Source organism: Bactrocera tryoni, chromosome 3, assembly GCF_016617805.1.
Source record: "Bactrocera tryoni isolate S06 chromosome 3, CSIRO_BtryS06_freeze2, whole genome shotgun sequence".
Lineage (NCBI taxonomy): Eukaryota > Metazoa > Arthropoda > Insecta > Diptera > Tephritidae > Bactrocera > Bactrocera tryoni.
Genome location: NC_052501.1, coordinates 82073839 through 82097319, shown reverse-complemented (window position 1 = coordinate 82097319; position 23481 = coordinate 82073839). Strand labels below are relative to the sequence as shown.

The 23481-nt window shown below is 36.7% G+C and overlaps 1 non-coding gene across 1 annotated transcript; it reads left to right on the top strand.

Moving 5' to 3' along the window:
* Positions 1-6091: 6091 nt before the first annotated feature.
* Trnae-uuc lies at positions 6092-6163 on the top strand. The gene has a single exon. It is a non-coding gene; the product is annotated as a tRNA-Glu (tRNA).
* The last annotated feature ends 17318 nt before the right edge of the window (positions 6164-23481 follow it).

Sequence of the window (23481 nt, the reverse complement as noted above, 5' to 3'; positions counted from 1 at the left end):
GAATTTCGCGGTTCTTTATTGAAGCTGTCACTTAACAAAACTTGCTGTCTCAAAGCGCAGTTTGTCGTTTTTTCATAGCCTTTCCTAGCTCTTGCGAAAAAATGCAGCTTTTGAAAATAACAGTTGAAAAGTGTCAACACCCAGCCGCTATGAAAGCAGAGACACTGTCGTACGCACTAAAAGTGATTGGAGATCAGGATTTGCTGATATGCAAAGCCGCTGAAGTCGCACTGAAATTTCGACTTATTAATAATACAGAGGCGAAAACAATTTCTCATATTATTTTTCATGTAGTCAAACTGAAGATTTTTATGATTGTGTGTCTGTGTGTGTTTTAATAATACCACTGTTTTTCAAGCACAATTTCTCTTCTTTTCGCCAATCACTTCAATCCTCTTTGTCTATTTTTCAAGGATTTTTTTGGTCACAGAACTAAGCATATTTGAAAATATGAAGGATTTGTGTAAAAACCTCATTCAATTTCTGGCAAATTTTAATAAGTTTCCGGTTTTGAATATGAAAAATTGATTGGGTATTATTTAAGCTTGTCAAAAAGTTATTATAGCTTGAGAATTCGATAATACTTTATTGTTTTGCTGAATTTTGAGGTTCTGGTGTGGTTGCAACTGGAGTTTTCTTCCCTTCCCCTTGTTTTGCTGATGGTGCTTGTTTAGCCGGAGTTTCCCTAGAGGCCGATTTTTTCTCCAGTTTTGTCGGGTTGTTTTGAGTGACAGACTTGGAGGATACTTAGCTCCTACTTCTACGGAAGACGGTCCCGTATTACTCGTCTTGGCCATCTGTGTTTTGTTTTCTTTCTGTTTAGTTTTTTTTGTTGTTGTTGCTGTGAGAATATACATTCTAGTGGGTCTCCGCTTCAAGCGCCTATCTCCGCACGTTATAGCAGTTGCCCTTTATGAACCCCGTGGTTATCTATGAAAGCAAGGAGGCCACGCGAGAGTTGACACCAGACCTTATGTTCAGAGCTAGGTTCCGGCACGAATTAGGAGCTCGTCTCAACTGAACCTGTACGGCCAAATAAATATGACGACGTGCATTAAACGTAGCTGAAGACCTATCAGGGTTTTAATGAGACGGAAGTGACGAAAGCATTTGCCTGCCAGCCAATTCGATAAGATGTCACTCTTACCTACTGAGGTGACAGACCCTCACCAGCCTTTTGTCAAACTGATTCGTTTTGAGTATCCAGTATACCATAATCAGAATCTTACTGGCCTCAATTCTGATGGGCGCTTGTCCAGGGTTTTCGTCAACGTCTGTGGACCTAACTAAGAATCTGAGCTCAGCTTTACCAGACCTTGAGCTTGACCTCAGTCTTGACTGCCTTGAAAAACGAAGTACCATCAATATCGGCTATTAAATCATGAAAATTACTAAAAAAAAAAAGACCGCATTTGAAAAACTAGAAAGCGCTTTTTCACCAAGACAATGGACCGTGTCACAAAACGATGGCAAAAATCCATGTATTGGGTTTCGAATTGGCTCCGCATTCGCCACATTCTTCAGATCTGGCTCTCAGCGTCTATTTTCTGTTCTCAATCCAAATTGGTCAAATAGTTTTTGAGTAATGAAATATATTTTTGAATCGACGAGGCCACGCTCTTTATCAGATTTTCTAACTATTCTACATAAATACCTGTTTTTTACCTTTGTGAATAAAGTTACTACTTCTGTTGTTATTTAAATCTTTTCCTTAGAAAATTGCATTTCATTTGAGCTTCTGAAGTAAGTTCTTCTTTCATTAAATGCCACTTAGCCAATAGTGGCTAAGACAGTCAAAATTGCATAAATATTCATAACGAGTCGAAGCAACTATTTTACATCATTATTCCCATTAACTCTACCTCTTCTCCCTGCCGCATATGTCTTTCTACAAAAATCTTGCGAAATTGAAACTTCTTTCATCTTCCTCGTACCTCCCCTTTTCCGCTTGCTTTTTGAAGTTCTAGCATATTTTACACATCCCCGAAAGTTCTGAAACTTCCTTTACATTATTACAGTTATTTGTTCCTTTTTCTTGCTGTTTTTGCTTTCTTGCATTACTCCGCCACAAGTTCATTCGCTCGATAGCTTTTGCTCTTTCCACTTGTCATTTCACGCTTGTTTCGCATTATTTTCACATTTCTTTGTGAAACGTTTAAAACGTTGCCTTCACTTCACCATGCATCCAGCTGACATTTATGTGCGGTATGTATGTATGTGTGTGAGTGCAAGCGTGTAAAAATACAATAACTGACACTTGTTTGAAACAAAGAATGAACATTTCACAAAATGAATGTTCGGTAAATTTTTCATTTCAATTTTTGCTTCGGTGCGTTTATTTACACGCCGCACACCCTTCACTCCACAGCCGTCAGTTCTTTCACTCGTTAGCTGCATTATTATGTACGAGTAATATTATTGGCTTTTGTGTAACTGTTGCTATTGGAATTGCAGCTTTGCTACTGCTGCTGCTGCGTTGTTGTTGTTGTTCTTTTTCTATTGCCACTGGCAACAAGAGATTTTTTTCCGCCTCAGCAATATCATGCAAATAGAAATTCTTTAACTTTGTTAACTTCTATGACACTATGTTCGTGGTAATGAAAGGCAGTCAGTCAGTCAATTTTCATTTTTATTGGAATGTGGCACGTTGTAAATAACTCCGAGCACCGATAAGCAACAAGCGACATTACCATAACTGAAGTACCTTTGGCAAAAAGGTCGTGTTAATTGAAAATGATTTTGAAAGCATTGTCTTAGGTTGAATGTTATTAAGAAGAGTGAAGAAATTATTTGAGGTGTTTTCGGCAAAACTGTCTTAGAAAGAAAGAAATACGCTTTTTTCTGCTCCTCCTCCAGCCTCTTCTCCAAATTTTTGCAACTATTGTTAGGTTATATAACGATTGAGGAAAAAATAGTTCATGTAGGGGGTCCAAAGAGTGAGAAAATTTCTCGAAAGACTTTTGAAATCAAACCGACGTTTCAATTGAAAAGCGAATCATCCATTTTTTGTTTAAAACAGCAAGTTAAAAAAGCCTTAGAGCCGAAAAATGAACAGTACGACGAAGATTGCCACGAAGTCAATCTGATAATATTGTATAAAAAAAATACTATATACAAACTCAAATCTTTGTACAGCCAGGAACTGCTGCCAATACACTTACCACCTTTCGTATAACAACCTTCTGAACGAAGCTGCTTTACGCTCGTGCTGGAACTACTACATGAGAGATCTGTAAACAGCTGGATACCGTCTGCTGATAAAAGTTAGACTCTTTTTTCCACTAAAATTAGGAGACAAAAATTCTGAAATAATACTTACTGTTTTATTCTGCGAGACTGAAAACGTTACTAGAAAGATAAGTTGAATCAAGTTCAATCTCAGCTGAGTAGATATAGAGTTCTCTATTTTTTGTTTTTTTGCTTCCGAAGGGGGAATATTCCATAGATACTGGTACTTTGTGGTACCACGTATCGTACTGCTCGCTAAAGGTACACCTCATTCGGGACCACACCTAATTAGTATTATCTTACTATTATATATTGAACTTGCGAAACAGTGCGCCTTCGTACTAAACCCTTAACTCCGGCATCTGTAGCTTTGTGGAAAGGCCCTGCGGCACCTCCGCTAAGCCTTACATCGCAAGACCAACTTAGCCTATTGGCTCAAGTCAGAAGCTGGCTATTCGCGGCTCTAGCTTCACTGCTTCTTTATTATTCGACTCTTCTCAACTCAAGCAGTATCAGTGTCGTCTTCTCAATGGTGTACCATACTTTCGTTTGCAGCATATAAGGCACTAATTATCAGGTGTTAATCGGCCTGCCATTTCCATCTCCTCCATCTAGATATAGAGTTCTATCATCGAACAAGTAAAGAATCAATTGGGATTTATGTAGAGTAAATAAGGAAATAAACACAAGAAAGGCAATATTAGTTGAGTACAAAGCTGCTTTCCGGTGAGTCAACTGAAAATTGGTTTGTCCTTCCAGGTTGCTCAATATATGACATATTATAGACTAAGGATTCTATATTCTCTGACAAGTCCGGTTTAACTTGTTGAAAATCTACATTTGAACCATATAACAATCATGAGTTTGGTGATAATGTTCGTTAGATCAAATACGGAATGAACACTAAAGCCCTGAGAAAAACAAATAAGGAGCTTTCAGGTTCTGGAGAGTTCAAATTATAGCCAAACTAGATTAAAATGATTACTCTTTAGTAACGAAACACCCCAAAAAAACACAATTATATTACTTCTAATCATTTTTATATATGTCTTTAAGTACATACGAACACACTTTTCAATTACACTCTTTCCAAGCGCTTCCCTACTCGCTCGGCCGGCAGTCGAGCAGTCAAACTGTCAATTTCTTCCAATATTATCTATAGCAAAGCATTTTCAAAATGAAAAATTCTTCAAATGACAATTACAAGAAACGGTATTACAACAACAGTAACAAATGTAGCAAAAAGCTCGTGTAGCCAACAAAGTAAATTGCAGTAAAAATTTGTTTTACGGTTGGCCACTGCTTGCGGCAAACAATGATACAATAATTTTTATACTCACTAGCTGCTTGGCTTTTGCGCTTGTTGCTGTAGGAGGGTGTGAGTGTGTGCGAAAAAAGCACGAAAATATATATTTTTTGCAGACGACAACTTCAGCAGCATTCTTTGCATAGTTTCGAGTACAGCAACAATTTTCCATGCTATATGGAGTATCCGCTCGTGTTTATAGTACATGTGTGTGTATGTATGAGGAATGCAGTAGTTAAAAATGAGAGTACATGTTTTCAAGAATTTAGATGAAGAATATACATATGTACATACATATATATGTATAGCAGTATGAATTTGAAAAAGAGTGCAACAATGCGCCGAGGGAGTAAGCATGCCGTTAGGGTCTGTTGAATATAATGAAAATTCTTCAAGCAGCAACTTTTACACTTTAGTGCGTCGGCTGAAGGCAACTATTGTATGAAACTACAAAAATAACAACAGCAATAATATTACAACAACATTAGTAGAGAAATCCTTAAGCGTCGTCAAAATGAAGACAAGTTTGCCGGCATAACAACGGATCAGCTAAGCAGCGAAGGCGTGGTGTTCTTACAAACCAGCCAAACATAAAAAAGAAACATGAAAACGTCTTGTAAGTTTTTTGTTATGGCTGCTGTTGCGTGCCTCATACCGTCTACAAAGCTCACGCTACAAACACTCGCAGCCACAACTTCCGCTTTCTAAGCTGCTTTTGTTGCGTAACACTCAAGTGAGGAAATTTCGAAAACTTAAAGCAAAAACAAAACCAATGTCTGGCTTTCGGAAAAAAGCGCAACAATAACAACTAGTATGATTGGGCAAAAATGAAGTTCGTAAAAGTCGTAACAAAAAGCCTGTGCTTGCTTCGTTGGTTGGCAACACAGGGTGTACGCTGCCGTCACATGGCTAACAATGACAGAACGCGCTAAACAGTCAACAGACGCGTTGCAATGACAACAAACAACGCACAACGAAAGCAACAAATAACAATGGCAACAGCCGCTGCTACTACGTCAAACAATGCTTGCAACACTACAAATGTTGTTAGTATGGGAAAAACACAATTGTAGCAAAAACGGTGACAGACAGTGTTGCATTTTCATTAAAGTCTTGAAATTATTGCAATATATCAAAAATAATAATACTTGCTAGCAGCAGCTGTGATGACTGTGATGAGAGATGAGATTTTGCAGGCGATGTGATATTTACTTAATCACGTGATTATATTACACTACAAAAGCGCTCATCAAATCAACAAGATCACATGATCAAATTGAACTAGAAAATTGATTATGAAATATTAAAGGTCACCTTGGGTTTATGACTTGATTGACGAACACTTATTTAAGGCAAAAACCAATTATGATCAAGTGTGTAATTCTATTTTTAGCAGCTTGCCTTAAATCTGTTCAGGGATGATGTTTATATTCTCTCTCTCTCCTATTTAAGATCTCATAAAATATTTTGTTGTTTGCTCTCTGTGCTCACGAGAGTTATGATCGCACTATCTTGTGCCTATACTCTAATACAGCGTTTGGCATAACTGTTAATATATCCCATATGGTCTAGTGGCTAGGATATCTGGCTTTCACCCAGAAGGCCCGGGTTCGATTCCCGGTATGGGAAGGATTTTTTGTACTTTTTCTACACAAAATTTATATATTTTTTAGCTTTTCTAATTGTTTTATTTTATGTTAAATCTAATTCTTTTGTAAATTTATATTTTAATAAGTTTCAGATTTGTTTTGCTTATACTTTAAATTATTTTGTTCCTTATTTTGACTTCTTTAAATTATTCGAATTTCAAAATTTTTCTAATTTTTACTTTATATTTCTCTACTAATCGTCAATTTTTAGAAGATTTTTTAAAATTTTTTCTAATTTTAATTTTATATTTCTCTACTAACCTTCAATTTTTTAGCAGATTTTTTTAATTGCTTTTTATTTTATATTTCTCTACTAATTTTCAAGTTTTTAGAAGATTTTTAAAATTTTTTGTTAAGTTTTATATGTACATATGTATTAAACTCTTATTTTATTTATATTTCGAAAGTAACGTTGAATTCGAAATTTTTTGTAACTGCAATTTTTTTTTTAATTTTTTTTAATTTAATTTAATTTAATTTATTATAATTTAATTTAATTTTATTTTATTTAATTTTAATATTATTTCTCTTCACACCTCTGCCACACTGTGCCATTCGGCAGTCACTCCACCTCAAACAAAGAAAATCATTTCACGGCTGTCAAATTTTCTATTAAAAACCGTTAGTTGGCTGCGCTGCGTACTAAACGTATATCGTCTGCAAGTCAGAAGTGATTGGCGGGATCTGTCAAAGTAGGTATGGCGTCGCACTAGTGACTCACTCGAAGGAGTAGTAAGAAAATAATTTGCTGCCGAACGGCAGACAGTGGGGGTAGACAGTTAGAATGGGTGCTTGAAGGGCTGTCTAAGGTCTGGTGTCGCGTCAGGAAAGTGCTGGTGTTTCAAACAATTGTTTCATTGGAGTATGAACTTGTTACCCAACCGTAACTAAGGCGAAAAAACAATAAGCGACGTTGAAGCGCATAAATTAGACGTCTGCAGATGGGAAGTTTAAATGGAGTTGTTTGGTTGATGGCAAGTTAATGAATTTCTGCTGACACTAACAATTTTTTTCCACTTTTATATTAAATTTTTGTTTTTCTTTTATATATTTTTCAAGTTTATTTATTTTTTCTCACAATTAATTTTTTTTATTTTTATTTTATATTATTTTATTTTTATTCTTTTTTGAGTTTGTAATTTTAAATACTGTTTGCAATATGTAACTCTTATTTTTTTCATTTTCATTAAACTTGACAGAGAATTTTATTTGATTTTCACTTTTAATTACTAAGTTTGTCGCAACTTGTGCAAAAGTGAGTAAAAGCGAAAGCAACTAAGCGCACGCAAATAATTAGTAAATGTGATGGCCCACTTTAGTTTGCCGGATGCGCTTACATGCATACATACATACATACATACGCACAACCTGCAAAAGTGTATGCCCTACAGCATGCAACACATACACATACATATATACTACACACACTTCCCTAATGATAAGTTGGCAAATGTCCTTGTGCACATTAGTCAGTCACTCGCTCGCTCAGTCACTCAGCCAGCCAGCGATGCCTGCAATGGCACTAAACTTATGATTTATGCGACAATTCGTGAAATTGCCAACAGTGAAGTTGCTTTATTTGCACTACGCCAAAGCTGAGGGCCCCATATATACATAAATATATATACTCCGCGCCAACAGTTTCGCAAGCAATTCAACTTTTACAAAATTGCAATAATGACTAAATTAGATGCTTAAATACACATACAAATGAGATAACTGTACATGGTATAAACTCAAGTGAATTGCGCTCAAAAGGCATGAAATATAGGTCAAGTTTACACATGAGCTTTTGCAAAGTGATTAAAAACTTGCGATACTGTGCTTTATGCGCAACTCAAAGTGTGCCGTAACTGCATCTATGTACCTGTCGGCGTGTTAGGCGCAGCAGGCGTTTGCTGGATAGTTGACGCTAACTACATAACTAGCTAACCAACGGGAAGACAACTGCTTGCCCTGTAGGAAATGCGTTGTGTGTTTTTGAAGTGATGCAGGCGGTACGACAGGGTTGTGGCTTTGTATTTGCTCTTGAAATAAATAAATGGAGAAATCAAGGGATTCATAGCAAAATCAATCTACCGATTGCTGTCCACCCGCAGACTTCAAGCGACCACAAAAACTCAACTTCTTGGCAGCCAAGTTGGTATCCAGAGAGTATAAACCGAAATCAATCTTAATTACGAGATTAGAGCTCATTTGATTAAAAATTTTCCTCTAAAAATATATGAAGGTCGAAAAAATTAATATTTATTAATCGAAACATCCGACAGCTTGCGACTTGCAGCAAGCGGCTCGTCTAATGAGCGTGTTCGATTGGTATTTGGACTTGCCAAACGCTGAAGCGATCACAAAAACTACACCTAATGGCAGCCAAGTTGATATCCAGAAAATGTAAATCAAATTTTTTAAAGCTTTTATATAAGAGTAGCTTTAAAATTATTGAAATTTGTTTACTAGGATCGAACGAAAGATTGGTACTGAATGGATCGATTAAATTTAAACTGGTGGTCCCAACATAATTCATATATGTCTATTATATTATATATTTCGATTAAGCGTTTGGCCTTATCTGACATACAAAAGGGGCATCAATCTCCGATAAGGGTGGAACAGGCAGCTATTACAAAAAAAAAAAAAAATCAGTTTGCTTTTTAACTTGGGTTTTTTTTTTTTTTGATCCAGCTAAAGTGGTATGGGCCGGGGGGGGAACGAATCAAGTGGATCACCTGAAGGACACTCAGGGCTTTCAAGAATAGAAAATTATTTCAATGCACGGTTTAGTAAAAAAAAGATCCAAGGAACCCAAAGCATACTATTTTTGAAACTCTTATACCAGAAACTAAGTTAGCATGCGCTTTAAGAACGGCAGTGATGACTTTATAATATTTTTTCGGCAGTCTGCGTAGAATTTTTGCTTTTGCAGATATTTCTGAAGATACTTGTATATCCAATATAAATTTTCCCTATGTGTTCTTCTGAAAAGTGCAGGCATAGTACATTGTCCCGTTTATAATTTTCATAAAGTATACCGCTTTTAATTATAATAATTACAAACAAATGAATTTACTACTTTATGGTGACACTCCAAACCGTTGAAAAACAAATTTGAATTGTGCAACAGTTTATTTTCATAACTTTTTACATTTTTTTCCAAAGTCTTTTTTTTGCTGCCGCACTCAACTGATGTATACATGTATGAAAGGTAGTTTCCACAAACTAAATTTGCCAAAGTTAAATCCAATTTGCCAACAATACCAGCTGTGGCATGGTGCACTAAAAGTAAGCATATTCATAACCTAAGATACAGTGGTAGATATGAAGGTTTGTAGGTATGTAAACACACCTATGCAAGCCCATTGTGTATGAACGTTGACAAAAATATGCAAGAATATATCGTACATATATATGCATATGCATATTTACGATATATGTATATGTTTGTACGTTTGTACGCCTATGGAAATTTATACAACAGAGAGCGCTACCATTGCCCATAGCTGCTAATTGAGTCACTGTATAGATAGGTGTATGTTTATATCACAAACTGAAACTTTCACCACAATGTGTAGCTGTGTGTATCCAAACTTATCTGCACCCTTGCATACATACATGTATGCATATGAGTAGTGGTGGGGGCATGGCAGTAAGTGTAAATAAATACGCTTTAGAAATGAATATGGAAACGTGTGTGTGCCACATAGTTATGATATTGCTATTGTTGTTGGCATAAATTTGCAAATTGGCAGCACGTGACATTGCACTCTGGCAGCGGATGAATCTCTCCAGCGTACTAATGATGAAACTGGAGCAAGTTAGGTGCACAGACAAAGTAATGAGAGTGTTTAGTTGTATTTAAAGTAAGTTAGTAACAGCCGAAGTAACGAAACATGCAAAAATGTGCAAAAAAAATGATAAAAGTAAAAGCAGGAGTTGTTCTGCTCTGAGTGACATACTTTTCTAAATGGATTTGCTTTGGACTTTTGACATGTTTTTTCTATAATTTTGTTAGAATTTCAAAAACTTTAGTGGTGAGTTTAGCAAAAGCCAACTACTAACTGTAATTAAAAGCAAATATTAATTTTTTTAATTCATATTTTCAATGCTGTTGTTGTGTTGTTCTTACTATTAAAGCTTTCACTTTCTCTAAAGCTTTTTCAGAAATTAAATTTGATTCTCTTTAAATGGATCAAAGTGACTGACAAAGTGTTGACTAAAAGCAATCGCAATCGAGAGCTTCAGAAGCTCTACCTTTAAAGCTTACACTTTTTAAAACTTCTCTCAGAAATTAACTTTACTTCTCTTTAAAATGGATCGAAGTGACTGACAAAGTGTTGACTAAAAGCAATCGCAATCGAGAGCTTTAAAAGCTCTTACTTATGAAGCTTTCACTTTCTATAAAGCTTTCTTCGGAAAATAAATTTAGTTTTCTTTAAATGAAAATAATCTTCATTTTTTATGGAGTAAAAAACGGTCCTTAAAATCGAGAGCTTTCAAAGCTTTCATATTAAAGCTTTCTGTTTTTATTAAGCTTCTCTCAGAAACAAAATTTACTTCTTTTTAAATGGATCAAAGTGACTGACAAAGTATTTACTAAAAACAATCGCAATGTAGAGCTTTAAAAGCTTTTATTTTCAAAGCTTAACTTTCTAAAAAGTCTTTTTAAGAATAGAAATTTAGAAATTTTTGGAAATAATCTTCAACCCCACTTTTTATGGAACAAAAAACGGTACTTAAAATGTGCTCTGGATATGCAAAAGCTTTCCGAATAGTTATAGCTCTCTCTTTCTGCTTATAACATCCTCCGCATCTACGTAGGGAAAAACTATTACTCCAGTGATTCCTTCGTACAAAGTTGTTCGTTTGGTTAGAGATATAAGTAATTTTTTGCTCAGTTTTGCAGAATATCGATGTGAAAGTTGATTAGCCTGAAATTTCCCAACTCTGCGTATCGCTCGGTTAGTATTTATGTTGACACACTTCGAATAAAAATCAAATACGGTCAAAACACTCTAACATCAGTCTGCGTCATCAGCCGAATTTTGAAACCTATAGACGACGAGAGTTGCTATAGGGACAGGTCGGCTGCAACTCAAGTAAAAATATTTCGCACGGTATAACGCCCGATAGTTTTTGGGTAAGCCAGGACTATATTTTTTTCAAGACAACATATCCAATCATCGCTCCCTAAGCCAACAACATCTACATTCGATCTAGTCACTTTCGGCAACACACTCTCAACAACCTCCCAAATGAAAAGCTATTGGTTTTTGATTTCAAATTACATTTTTCACAATTTCTCACTCTCATTTTCTCACGCCTACGAAATTCACTCAAATAAACATTTAAATGAAAAACGTACAAATGATGCAATTACCTACTCCCCATTCGGTCACCTAAATAAATTTCGAATTTTCAACAGCAATAAATTTACAAATGAAATAAAGCACACAACGTGCAGCATTAGCAACAAACAACAACAGTAACAACAACGGCAAAAAGGCGCACGCGCCACTTAAATGCTGCTGAAGCGTAAAGTAGAAAAAGGGCTATCCATGCACATGGACCCATATCACAGTCACATGACCCCGGTAGTGTTTATGCTGGGTGGTGGGTGACGGCAGGTTTAGTGTTGAACCTAAAAATTCGTTTGCCATGCAAAACACGTCGCCGGTGTAATTCGCAAAAACCAACACACTAAACATGTCCGGTCATAGAGAATTGTTAACGAGTGATTTCCGCCGAATGCCAGCGCAAAGCAGCCAGAACGTGTTGCAACAAACACTATTACTAATACAAACAATAAGCAAACAATATTGAGCAGGCAAAAAACATAGCACAACAACAACCGAAAAAGCATATTAAACGAGGACGAGCTTTAACCCGTTTAGCTGGTGCTGCATAATGAATGAATGGATGCGGTCAAATTTGTATCGATAGGCGGGTTAGTGTGAATTGAGCATAACGGTACCTAGTAGTGCCAGTGACTTAGTTGGTATGTAGAAGTGCGCTTTTTTGCCATATGTGTAGCATAAAGCGGCATGCAGCTAACGGCTTTGGCGCTATTTACGAGTATGAGCAGTGAACCCTCATTTGTTGGGCGATGCAAGGATGGAAGAAAAAATTAGAGGCTGTTAGGGCGTCTTAAGGCATGTTAAAAAAAGTGTTTGTTTGTTTCTGGTAGATATACAGCAAAACAAATCAAATATGTAGGCAAACCTAAATATAAATTTTGATGGAGAAGAAAACAGACGAAAACATAGAGAAATACGAAATATGAGCAATGGTCATTTTGTATTCAGATCAGGTTTACCGCGTATACTTATTTTGGCCAAAGGCCAAGCGGTGTAATATCAGTTTAAGAATACGCCCAGTAAACCATAATTATTAGAGGTTTTCAATAAAAACTAGAAAAACTTTAACTTCGGTTGCATCGAAATACCAAGTATTCTATATAAGAGCCTGAGCTTATAAGCCATCTATACGCTAAATTGTTTCGATCTGAACAATTTCTTCGAAAAGTGCAACATTAACTTAGATAGACTTCCGTGCCGAATTTCATGAAGATATCTCATCTCTTCAAATTTGAAAGCTTTTCATACATGTACTTGATTCCGAACGTTCAGTTTGTATGGCAGCTATCTGTTATAGTGGTCCGATATCGCCGATTCCGCTAAATGAACATGGAAATTGGGAGAAAAAAACGTGTGCAAAGCTTCGGATCGATAGATAAAATAGTTCGAGTAGTTCGAGTATATAGAGACAGATCGACGGACAGATAGACTGACAAACAGACGGACATGACTAGCTCGTCAAGCTGAGGAGTTATATGTGTATATGATTTATAAGGTGTTCGGCGTTTCCTGCTAGGTTTTATAAAATTCATGCAAACTTTATATACCCAGTTCAGGATATGAAAATTGGAAGGAAATGTATGAACGAGAGGCCAGAGAAACTCGAAGTCAAAGTGACAGATTGTGCGAGGTGTGGCAGGTTAAAAGACAGTCGGAAGTTTCGAGATCCGAGATAGTGAACTTTATTAATCGGATAGTTGGAAAATCGGTGCATAGATGACTAAAACCATTTTAAGATGGAAGGAGAGAAAAACTTGAGGTTTGAAAGTTTTATGATTGAAAGACCTAAGGTAGTGTAAAATTAAATTGATAAAAAATTGGAAGGATATCAGAATAAAATAAGGAACGAGTGGTAAGTTGGAAAAAAGAACTAGAAACTGAAGAATGTTGAAAGTGTGGATGATTGGTATGGAAACTAAAAGAAATTGACTGCCCGTGGCGATGAATCTATAAGTTTATAAGTTAAGGAGGAAATTAATGGTAGGAATGGGTCAGATAGTGCTGGAATATACTAACGCGGTATAGTTAGACCTTCTAGTTGAAATTTTACGCGAAAACCCATTCGGCCCTCGGTGTAATTATTTGTCGCGAGCAAGTGTTTTTGATTGGTACAAATTATTCAAAGAACCACTTCCAGGACGGCCATCAACTTCAACTGATGATGAACACCACAACAAAATTAAAGAAATGGCGGTTGAGATCGACGATTAACAGTCAGAGATCTTACTGGCATCATTAGAATATCGAAGGGATCAGTGAAAACCATTTTGAAAGATCATTTGGGTCTAACAAAAGTGAAAGCACGATTGGTTCACATTAATGTCTGTGAAATAATGTCCTCCGACTACCAGGATGCCATAAAACGTATTATTGCTCGCGATGAGTCTTGAATCTATGCTTACAACTTGGAGTCAGACGATCAATCGGTCGCATATCGTGGCAAAGGTGAGCTGAAGCCGAAAAAAAATCAAGATTACATTGACAGTTTTCTTCGTTTATCGAGGTGTGGTGCATTCCGAATGTCTTCCCACCAGCCAAACTGTCAACAAGGAATACTATTTAAGTGTTATGAGTCATTTGTGTGACTCATAAAAAGAGGCCGGAATTATTGGTCGACAACTTCTGGGTTTTGGACCACAATATTGCACCGTTGCATACTGCATTAATGCTTAGTGAGTGTTTCGCCAAATTTTCAAGCAATATTGGGCCGCATCCACCATGTTCGCCTGATTTAGCTCCGTGTGACTTCTGACTATTGGCAAACTCAAACGACCATTCCGATGACACCGTTTTGAGTCAATTAAAGACATTAAACTTGAATCACTAAGCGCACTGAAGGCTGTCAACTTTCAGACATTAACAACTCTTTCGAGGATGGGCATAAACGTTGGCAGAAGGGTATTGGAACCAAGAAGGTTTACTTTGAGTGGGATGACATAGATTTTGAAGAATAAATTAAGAATTTGAAAATTATGAACAAAGTCTTACTATTTTTTGGTTTTCGAATGGGACCTCTAAGTCTTGAAGTGTTAATAAGGAAAGTTAGAAAGACGGTATGCCGAAGAAATATATAGAAAAACATTGGTTTAATGAAAAGCCCTAAGAATTATGTATCTAGAAACTGATGAGACACAACAAAACAGGTTTCAGAGTTTGATAAGATGCCAAACTGGAACTGAAAATATGAAATAAAAATTCTACAAAGGAAATTTTTGTAAAAACTTCATCACTTAAAGGGATTTCAATGAAAAATGGACTGTAGATAAGTACAAAGATATTTTTCCATTAATTGAATATCTGATGCTTTACTGGGATGTGAACTCGCTTACGCGTACATTTTCAATTTGCTAACACATGCCTGTTGGTTTTGTATTTGATTTTCAGCGTGTAAAAATCGGCATACGCGAGCAAATCGCCTGAAAGTATATGAGCAAACAAGCATATAAAGTAAGGACGAGCCATGCATATACATACGCTAAACGCTCAAAGGTAGAAATATGCGGCTAAAACGAATTTTTGATTATTATTTGTAAACATTTTGGTGTTGCCATCAATAATATCCACTTTTTCAATAACGCAAAGCAGTGCAGTGAGGAATTCAATTTATGCTACATAAAAAAACATAAAAAGGAAATATTGTAGCTGATTTGTTGATTAAGAGCTGAGCTAAAAAAAGTAGGAAAACATACAAATTGAACCGGAATTAATTCTATGTGTTCTTTTTGGGTAATCAAATGGGTAAAAAAGATGTTAATAACTAACGAACGCAACTTTACTTTTGAAAAAATTTAAATTTGGTTTAGTTTTTATTTTTTTTTTATCCCGAAATTTCGGGACTAGCTGCGGTATCAAAACTGTAATGTGGTTATATTGCATAATAATTTTGTTTTTCATAAAAAAATTTCAAGAAGGTACGAATCCCGAAATTTCGGGATCCCGAATTTTTGTATACTTATGTACGTATTTTTACGACCCTTTTTAATTTATTAATTAATGCTTAAAAAAATCTACTCCTTTTCACTTCCAGGTAGCCACCCATTTTAGGCGGCTTCGAATTTTGCGTTCCTGTTGCGGCCATAAAACTATAAAATTTTATGAGCGCTTTTTTCGGGGGTCTTTTATGGTCTGTGACACTCCATAAAGCAACAAAAACCAAATGCAATACAGTTTTTCAGGCACTTAGCATGTGCTCCGCCTACCTAAAGTAACTTTCAGCCACCTAAGGAGGCACACATTGTTGGCCAGAAAAAAACTACAAAGAAACGCCGAAAAGTAAATAAAAATAATTGCAATTAATTTGACTATTTCGTGGCTTTGTTTTGTGTTCGTTTAGCTTTTTCCGTTCTTTTGATGTTTTGCTGCCGTTAGATTCAAACAAAGCTTGAAAAAACAGTCATCAAACACAAATGTGTACTTGTATGTGTGGAGTGGTCGCTCGTTGCGTAAACTCGTAAAAAAGCGCGCAATTTTAATCACTTAATTGTTTTATGCTTTTATTGCTCTTGCTTCTCTTAATATTATTATTATTGTTATTAATTTAATTGCGCATTTTTTATGACTTAATTACTTAATGCGAATATTTGTAGGATTTGTTGTTTTAGATTTATGCCACTTATCACTTTATTGTTGCTGTTGTTGTTGTTTTTGTACAGCGTTCGTGCATGACGGCATGTGGCAGACCATTGACAATGTTTCCGCGTCGTAAATTTTCGCTTTTTTGTACTAGAAAACACTGGAGGATAGATAGCCTGTAAGCTGAGAGAGATTTATGCGGCAGTTGAGTTTATTGCGTAGAAAAGTGACCATGTATTTGGGGATTTCTGCTAGACTATATAATTAACTGTTGTAAAAGAGGAGTATTTCGAAAAAGAGTGAGTTCGATTATCAGTACAAGGCTTTCAGGGATCAAATATCAGGGATTAAAATATTTTTATAAGAATTTTTATATGATACTCAACCTAACCATAATTTTAAAACTAATTCTGAACCTAAAATGAACCCAAAGCAGAACCTGAAGCAGAACCTGAATCTGAACTCGAACTTAAAGCCGAACCTGAATCTGGACTAATTCTGAGCTTATACCAGGACCTTCATATATATGAATTTGAATCAGCATCTGTTAATCAACGCAGTAACAACCGAAAATATATAGACCTTGAAAACCACTTTCATAAAGTTATCTATATATCATTATTATTTTGCACTCAACCCTCAAACTTAAGCATGGCAAAACATTTTTTCACTTGTTCGTAATTTCTATCAAAATTTAGGATTGCTCAAGTAGTATTGCCTGGAAGGTTCTCTTACTTTCAACTCAAAAATGAAGACTTTCAGGGATCAACACAAAATCCAAAAGTCTCAAGTCATGGAAAAAATCAGTCGCTATCAATAAAAGACATAACGGATCTCGACAAAATTCCCGGTAGATGCTATGTTGCCTTGTTTATCTGTATCCCGCAGGAAAATTATTCGTTAACCTATTAAATTTTTTTTAATTTAGTTGTGACCAGCATGGAAGAAAGATTTTTGCTCCCGCACTATAACTATACAAACTTCGAACTAGAAAGAATATTGAAACTGGTGTAATACTGATTGTAATTACTGATTTTTTGAAATGATAAGCCCGTTTACTACCACTCGAGTATACCGTATAAAGACGCCTATCTGATAGGTCCGAGTGTTTTTGTGGAGCGCGGGTCGAGGACTTGGTGCGTGTAATTGCAGAATTCCCAATGTCTTCAAACATAAGGGATTTTTGTGGTATGAGGATTAGCTGGACTGATGGAGACTTAGATGTTAGCGGTGTGATCTCCCACTAGTCGGAATGTCGAACTGTTAGGGTCGTATGCGCGTAAGTTGCTAAAGCGGTGAAGACGTTTAACTGGTAATAGTTTCGGCTTGGAGTTCGCTCCAACCTACTCAAGCGGACTGGCCCCACGGGGAGTGTCGTGGTGATTGTAGCCTATACCCAAATGTGCCAGTTCGAAATGGATTGCACTGAAACCGGGTGCCGGACCCAAAGTAAGGCAAAGGTTTTAGATGGGCCGCGAACCCTACCAAGATGGCTTTCAGGATGCTGATTAACACATTTATTTGATCAGTTCTGCTTTTGACCACCGTGGGGTAAGGCTGTCGTAAGACGAGGATACAGTAGTAGCGGGTCGATTTACTGGGAGTTAAAAAAAAAACAATTTTTAAGGCTATGCTGTTCAGAATGATCCGAAGAACATTTCTCGCAGACGCGATTTTATTGTAAAAAAAATCGAAATACTAGAACAGATATCCCGGGAGAAATATTTGAAACCAAATTCTCGAACGAAGCAACCATGAATCACTGAAAAAAAGTAAAAAAAAAATTTTAAATCATATTTTTTTCATATCATCTTCTCTTATTTATTTTTTTCAGTCCCCATTCACAAACTTTCTCTGCAAAAACAATACCTTAACAATTTAACAACTTAATTCAATAAACTTACCTGTACGCAGAGAAGCAACAGTGCACCATATAAAGAAGTAAAAAAAAAAATACAAAAAAATGCAAAGTTTGTGCATTTCATTCGAAACCTTCAAACAACTCCACGCCTTGGCAACTTCTCACTTCGCACTTTACTGCACTCGCACAACAAGCACAACCAAGTTGCTGAATCCTGATAGCTACTTCCGCCGAACGTCGTATGTGCCACTTATGCAAGAGTATGTAGTTTGCCTACAGGTGCAACTGGCAAATGTCGCTCAACGTCTTTAACCCTTTACTTACTCACTACTTGCAGCAAAGCGTGTTTAAGAAAGTTGAGAGTCGAGAGTGCTTTGTTATTGTATGCATAGCTTTGTGCACTTACGTCGTCAACGGCGCTTTAGTCCTTAGTCCTTGCTGCGCTGCAGTCGCCTTTATTGTCTATCTCTAAATCTACTCGAGTGGCTCGTAATTCACTCGTTGCGTAGTTACTTTTTGAGTTTTGCATTTGTTGCGTGAAGAATTGCATAAGAAAGTCAACGTACACTTATTGCACGTGTGTAAACCGACAGACACTTGCAGATAACAGAGTAAAAGGGGGAGGAGAGCAAAATAGTGGCAGCTATTTGCAGTTACTTATTTCTTCTACAACTTCTGCGCTTGCTATTCCCTTTTGCGTGTCAAGATGCGTGGGCTTTTGGAAAAACAGTTGCAAATTTCTTTATGTTAACAATTTGGTTTGAAAATCATGAGATTACGTATGAGGGGCCTCTGAGTTTGAATTTCCATGGGTGTGAGGGAATTTCGCAGAAAACTTTTCCAAAAAGAGCAACGCAATTTGCTGAATTCTTATGTTACATATTCGTTCAACTTATGCTTCTTTAAGATATTAGAAACTCTCTCCGGATGTTATTTAATCTTTTCAAATGACTGTAATCATTGGAACCAACTGGATTCAGTATCTTAGTAGTTTTTGAATAGAAATTTTATATATGAGATTTTCAAAAACAGAATTGGTTAAAGAAGGGGATCTCATGTGGTTTGACAACGTATGTATCTAAGCAGCAACTAACCTCCTTTGCTCAGAGTTTGGGCGTTGACCACATATGCTGAGTCGTAACGACATAACTACACTGGCAGTCAAGAAGCACGAGGACCCCGAAATACATGAAACAATTTTAAGAATGGAAGCCACATACAAAGCAAATGAGTTCGCTTCACAAGACGAAGGCGAGCAGAAGACACCATTCCCACCAGATCAGGAGAAAGGAACCAAGAACATTTTCCAGTAATCATCAGGATGACTGCTTCTACCAATAATCATGCCTCAACAGGACTTGAAAGCTACATTCGCACCTATCATCGATCAGTTAAGGAAGCGGACCGTAAAATACGACGGCGGGCGAGACCCTTTAGCGTTCGTCGAGCGATTGTAGTACCGAAGTATACATGATATGCTTAGAACCACGACCGAATTACTATGCGTTACGTTAATGGTATCTCAACAACAAAGAACATTGAAAGAGTTGGACCACTTTCAAAAGAGGTTTTTGCTTTTCTTCCTACCAGCACGTTACTTCGAACGCCTCGAAGACGACATACGACAACGAAGACAACACTTCCTTGAGGAATATAAATAATACGTTTTGACTATGCAGAATTACGCTGGATATACTACTATAACCAGTAGTAGCGATTTGAAAGACTTTTTCCAAATAGCCGCACCGATTTTCTACGCTACATTCGGCGTCGAGATTTCGAGACACTAACCGAACTTATCACTCTTGCAAAAGAGTACAAGGAGAGTTACGAACAGGAAATATTTGAATTTCGGGAACTCTTTTTATATGTACCACAAAAGGAGAATACAGACGACCGCGACATTTACGTACTGGAAACGTTAGAGCTTGTTTGTGCTATATGGGACGGAGAGGTGAAGTAGCACTCCGAACCCTTCACGACGAAGATGGCGGCAGAGAAGCGCACCCACATATTAGCCATCTTAAACCGTCATCAAGACTCAAGTACGATCACCGGCGCTCAAGTGGTATCACAAGCATCCATGGAAGTACAGGTCCCACCTGTAAGCATATAGATATCCATTGCCGAGGCAAATACATTTGATTGACGGTTCCCTTTTCTAAACTTAGCAGATCACTCAAGTAATATTTCTTGAATACAAAGCACTCGTTTCCATAATAAAACTATAAAAAAATGACTTCGGAGAGTTCCAACATCTGTCCAAATTTAGGCGAGTAATTATGTATGGTATGAGAAAGTTGTTAAGATATAGTAAAAGAGATATTTGTACTGAGTTTTTTCTTAAAGGTTTAGAGGGAGGCAAAGTGGAACCAAAAGAGAATATGCTTAGAATATTCATAATGTTAAAAATTAAGCTCTGTGAGCTCAGCAGACCACAGCGTCAGCAGTTTGTGCAGAAAAGTACACATATTGCCCAGTTAGGTATCAAGTTCCTCAGTTCATAGTTTCTACTTAAAACTATTCAAGTAGACGATAGTTTCAAGGGCCCTTTCCAGGTTATGGACGAATAGAAAAGTAGAAGTACGGAATATTTCTAAGAAAAACCGTGAACCAAATGTCCTTAAGGACTTACAATGATTTCACGGATTCATAAAAGGTTGATCTAAGTAATAGTTTTGAGGATACAGTCCTGAAAAGTTCCGCTCTCAAGATTATCTGTATAGCAACTTCAAACTTTATACGCAGTGCTCACGGAACGTGTTTTCGAGTACTCAAGCGATTGAGAAAAAACCTAATTTAATAATAAATTCATGAAATATTTTGCAACAACAAAATAATAAAAAATAGGCATGACTTTTTAATGCAAGCATTTGCCTTGACTGGTGCTGTTTGAAGTCGCTGACTTGCTCTACCATTCTTGAGACAACTCTGTACAACTAATTCCCGTTAAGATACCCTCTGCAAGACAATTATTTTTATGACTGCTGTCAAGCGCTGATGACACAACATATACCATAAAACAACACAAAATAACAACCAAACAACAACATCAGCTAACCAAACCAAAATGGCAAATGCGTTTACTCGTAATAAGGAAACTAAAAAGCAAACAAGCTCCGAAGACAACACACCAGACAAGACAGGGAAAGCAGTAACCGCGCACCGAAAATACGCCAGCAAAATAACAGATACACGACAAAAAAGCAGCACAGCGTAACAAATAGCTTAAAATAGTAGAGTGAAGTGCTCAAGTACATGGAAGTGCAAAGAGTTTGAAGGTTGCGTATACGCCGTGGCCTGCGGAGTATAATGTCTGCGTACCTCAAAACAGCTGTAGCATTATGGAAAACACGGAAAAACGTTGAACATAAGAAGCACGAAACTAACAAGATGCTTGCGTCAATGCAACAACAAGCACATCATAATCACAACAACAATAATAACAAGGAGAAGGTGGTTGAAGTTGTGCGACGCGCTGGCTGTCACGCAATTTGCATTCAGTAATTATTTGAGCCAATTAGTGACATCGGTTCACCGAACGGCTAGCCATTTGCTGTTTGGCATTTGTGTTGCTGTCATCGCTTCTGACATTCTTTTATCGCAGTGGTCGCGTCTTTAATTTGTTTGCTGTTTCCTGGTCCATCGCTAATGTCTACGCGATGGTAATTTTTTAGCGGTGTCGTTGTTGTGGTTCAGGTTAGTAAAATTTTATAGCCTAGTAAGCAGATAATTAAGCTTTAAATGGCCGAATTTTTAATCTCATTGAAAGGATTTTCGGAACGTTTGGTTAAGCTGGCATCTGCTAAGTGCAGTGGCATAATATATGAAGAAATTTAAGCTGATTTTGTAGGAAAAATTAATTATAATGGGTAGTCGCAGAAGTCTTTTCGTATTTATTTATTTATTTATTATTATATATTACATATTTATTTATTATTATATTTTTATAAATATAAAAAAATTAAGTTAAAGTTTTGTTAGAAATACGAAAAGAATTTTTCGACTACCCAAAAGTTCCAAAAAATACGAAAAGTTTTCAAAAATGTTCTATTGTTATTGTTGTTTACAACATATTCCATATAAATTTAGACAATATCCATACATTTTGCTTCAAGTGCAATTACCGTGTAAATTTTTGTGTATATACATATGTACAAAGCGGAACTCGAGAGAGGAACAGAAGAGGCAACATATGCTAGCCTCATGAGGGGCTTGCAACGTTCTGCCTTGCCGTTTTTACTACGTTAACTTGCATTTATTAAATGTGAATGTAAATAACGGTAACTATATCAATGCAGTTTATTAACAAAGCAAACAACAATAACAACAACAATTGCAGCAAACAAATTAACAGCAAATATTAACAATGTCGACAGCAAACAACTGCAACAACAGCGAGAAGCAGCCGCTAAAGGTAAGCCAAGCAACTTATTATTAACAGCATCAGCACAAACATGTGCAATATGCCATAATAACAACAGCAACAACAACAGCGACATAACAGTAGACGCCGAAGTACCCACACACACTATTCTGACTATTCACAACATACCCGCTGACATTGAACATACCTATTGCATTGTGCATATAAAGGATAATAAGCGGTAGCCGAATAACAACAAGTTGTAAACACTAATAACAACAACACTACTAACTAACAATAATGCAACGAAGAGCTTGTGAAACTTTAGCAATTATGTTGTTATTCCTTGTAAACACATTTGTGCATCAAGCACACACACACACAGAGAGACCAAAAAGGGTGCATATATGCAACAGCTCAGGCCAAAAGCATCTGGCTGATGGTCTGACGGAACTAGTTATGCAACCAACTGATATATTTTACCTTTTTTTCTTGCTTCTCTCTCTCACTCTCTCATACCTCATTCTTCTCTCATTTTCTATAAATCCGGTAAATTCTTTTATCTACGCTGTACTCTGTCACCACTGTTACTCTCTTCTCTTCATCTCTTGCATAGCTATAGCTGCCCATGCTCTCACTCTGTCCCAGACCACCTTCGATTGGATCAGGTAAGGCACGATATTCTCCGGCGTCGCTCAATCGTTTAACAGATTCCCTACTTTAAATCTCTCTTTTTAATACTTTGATTAGGAAAAGAAAATATGCTAAGGCTTTTATGCGCTGCTGGTGCAGAAGGAGCAATTTGTTTCGTCTTCGTTTCCATATTTGTAGAGGTATTATCCATAACAACCATGCCCTGCTAAAAACTGTGTAAGATAGAAATCAATTACCCATGTTTCTGTTCTACCCATGTTTGTACACTGCTAAAAAATCTGTACGACCATCTCTCCGTCGTTGTTTCGTCCCATCGTTTAGACTCCTTTGCCTTTCCTGCTTCATCTCTTCTTTCGTTAAGAGACTGTCAGTGCTTTTTGTTTTATCGAATACTCGCTTAATTTCCACGGCCATTATGTCTGGTGGCATAAGACCTGCTATGACTTCAGGTACCTGTTGTGGTACAGTTCGGTATGCACATGCAACCCTGATTG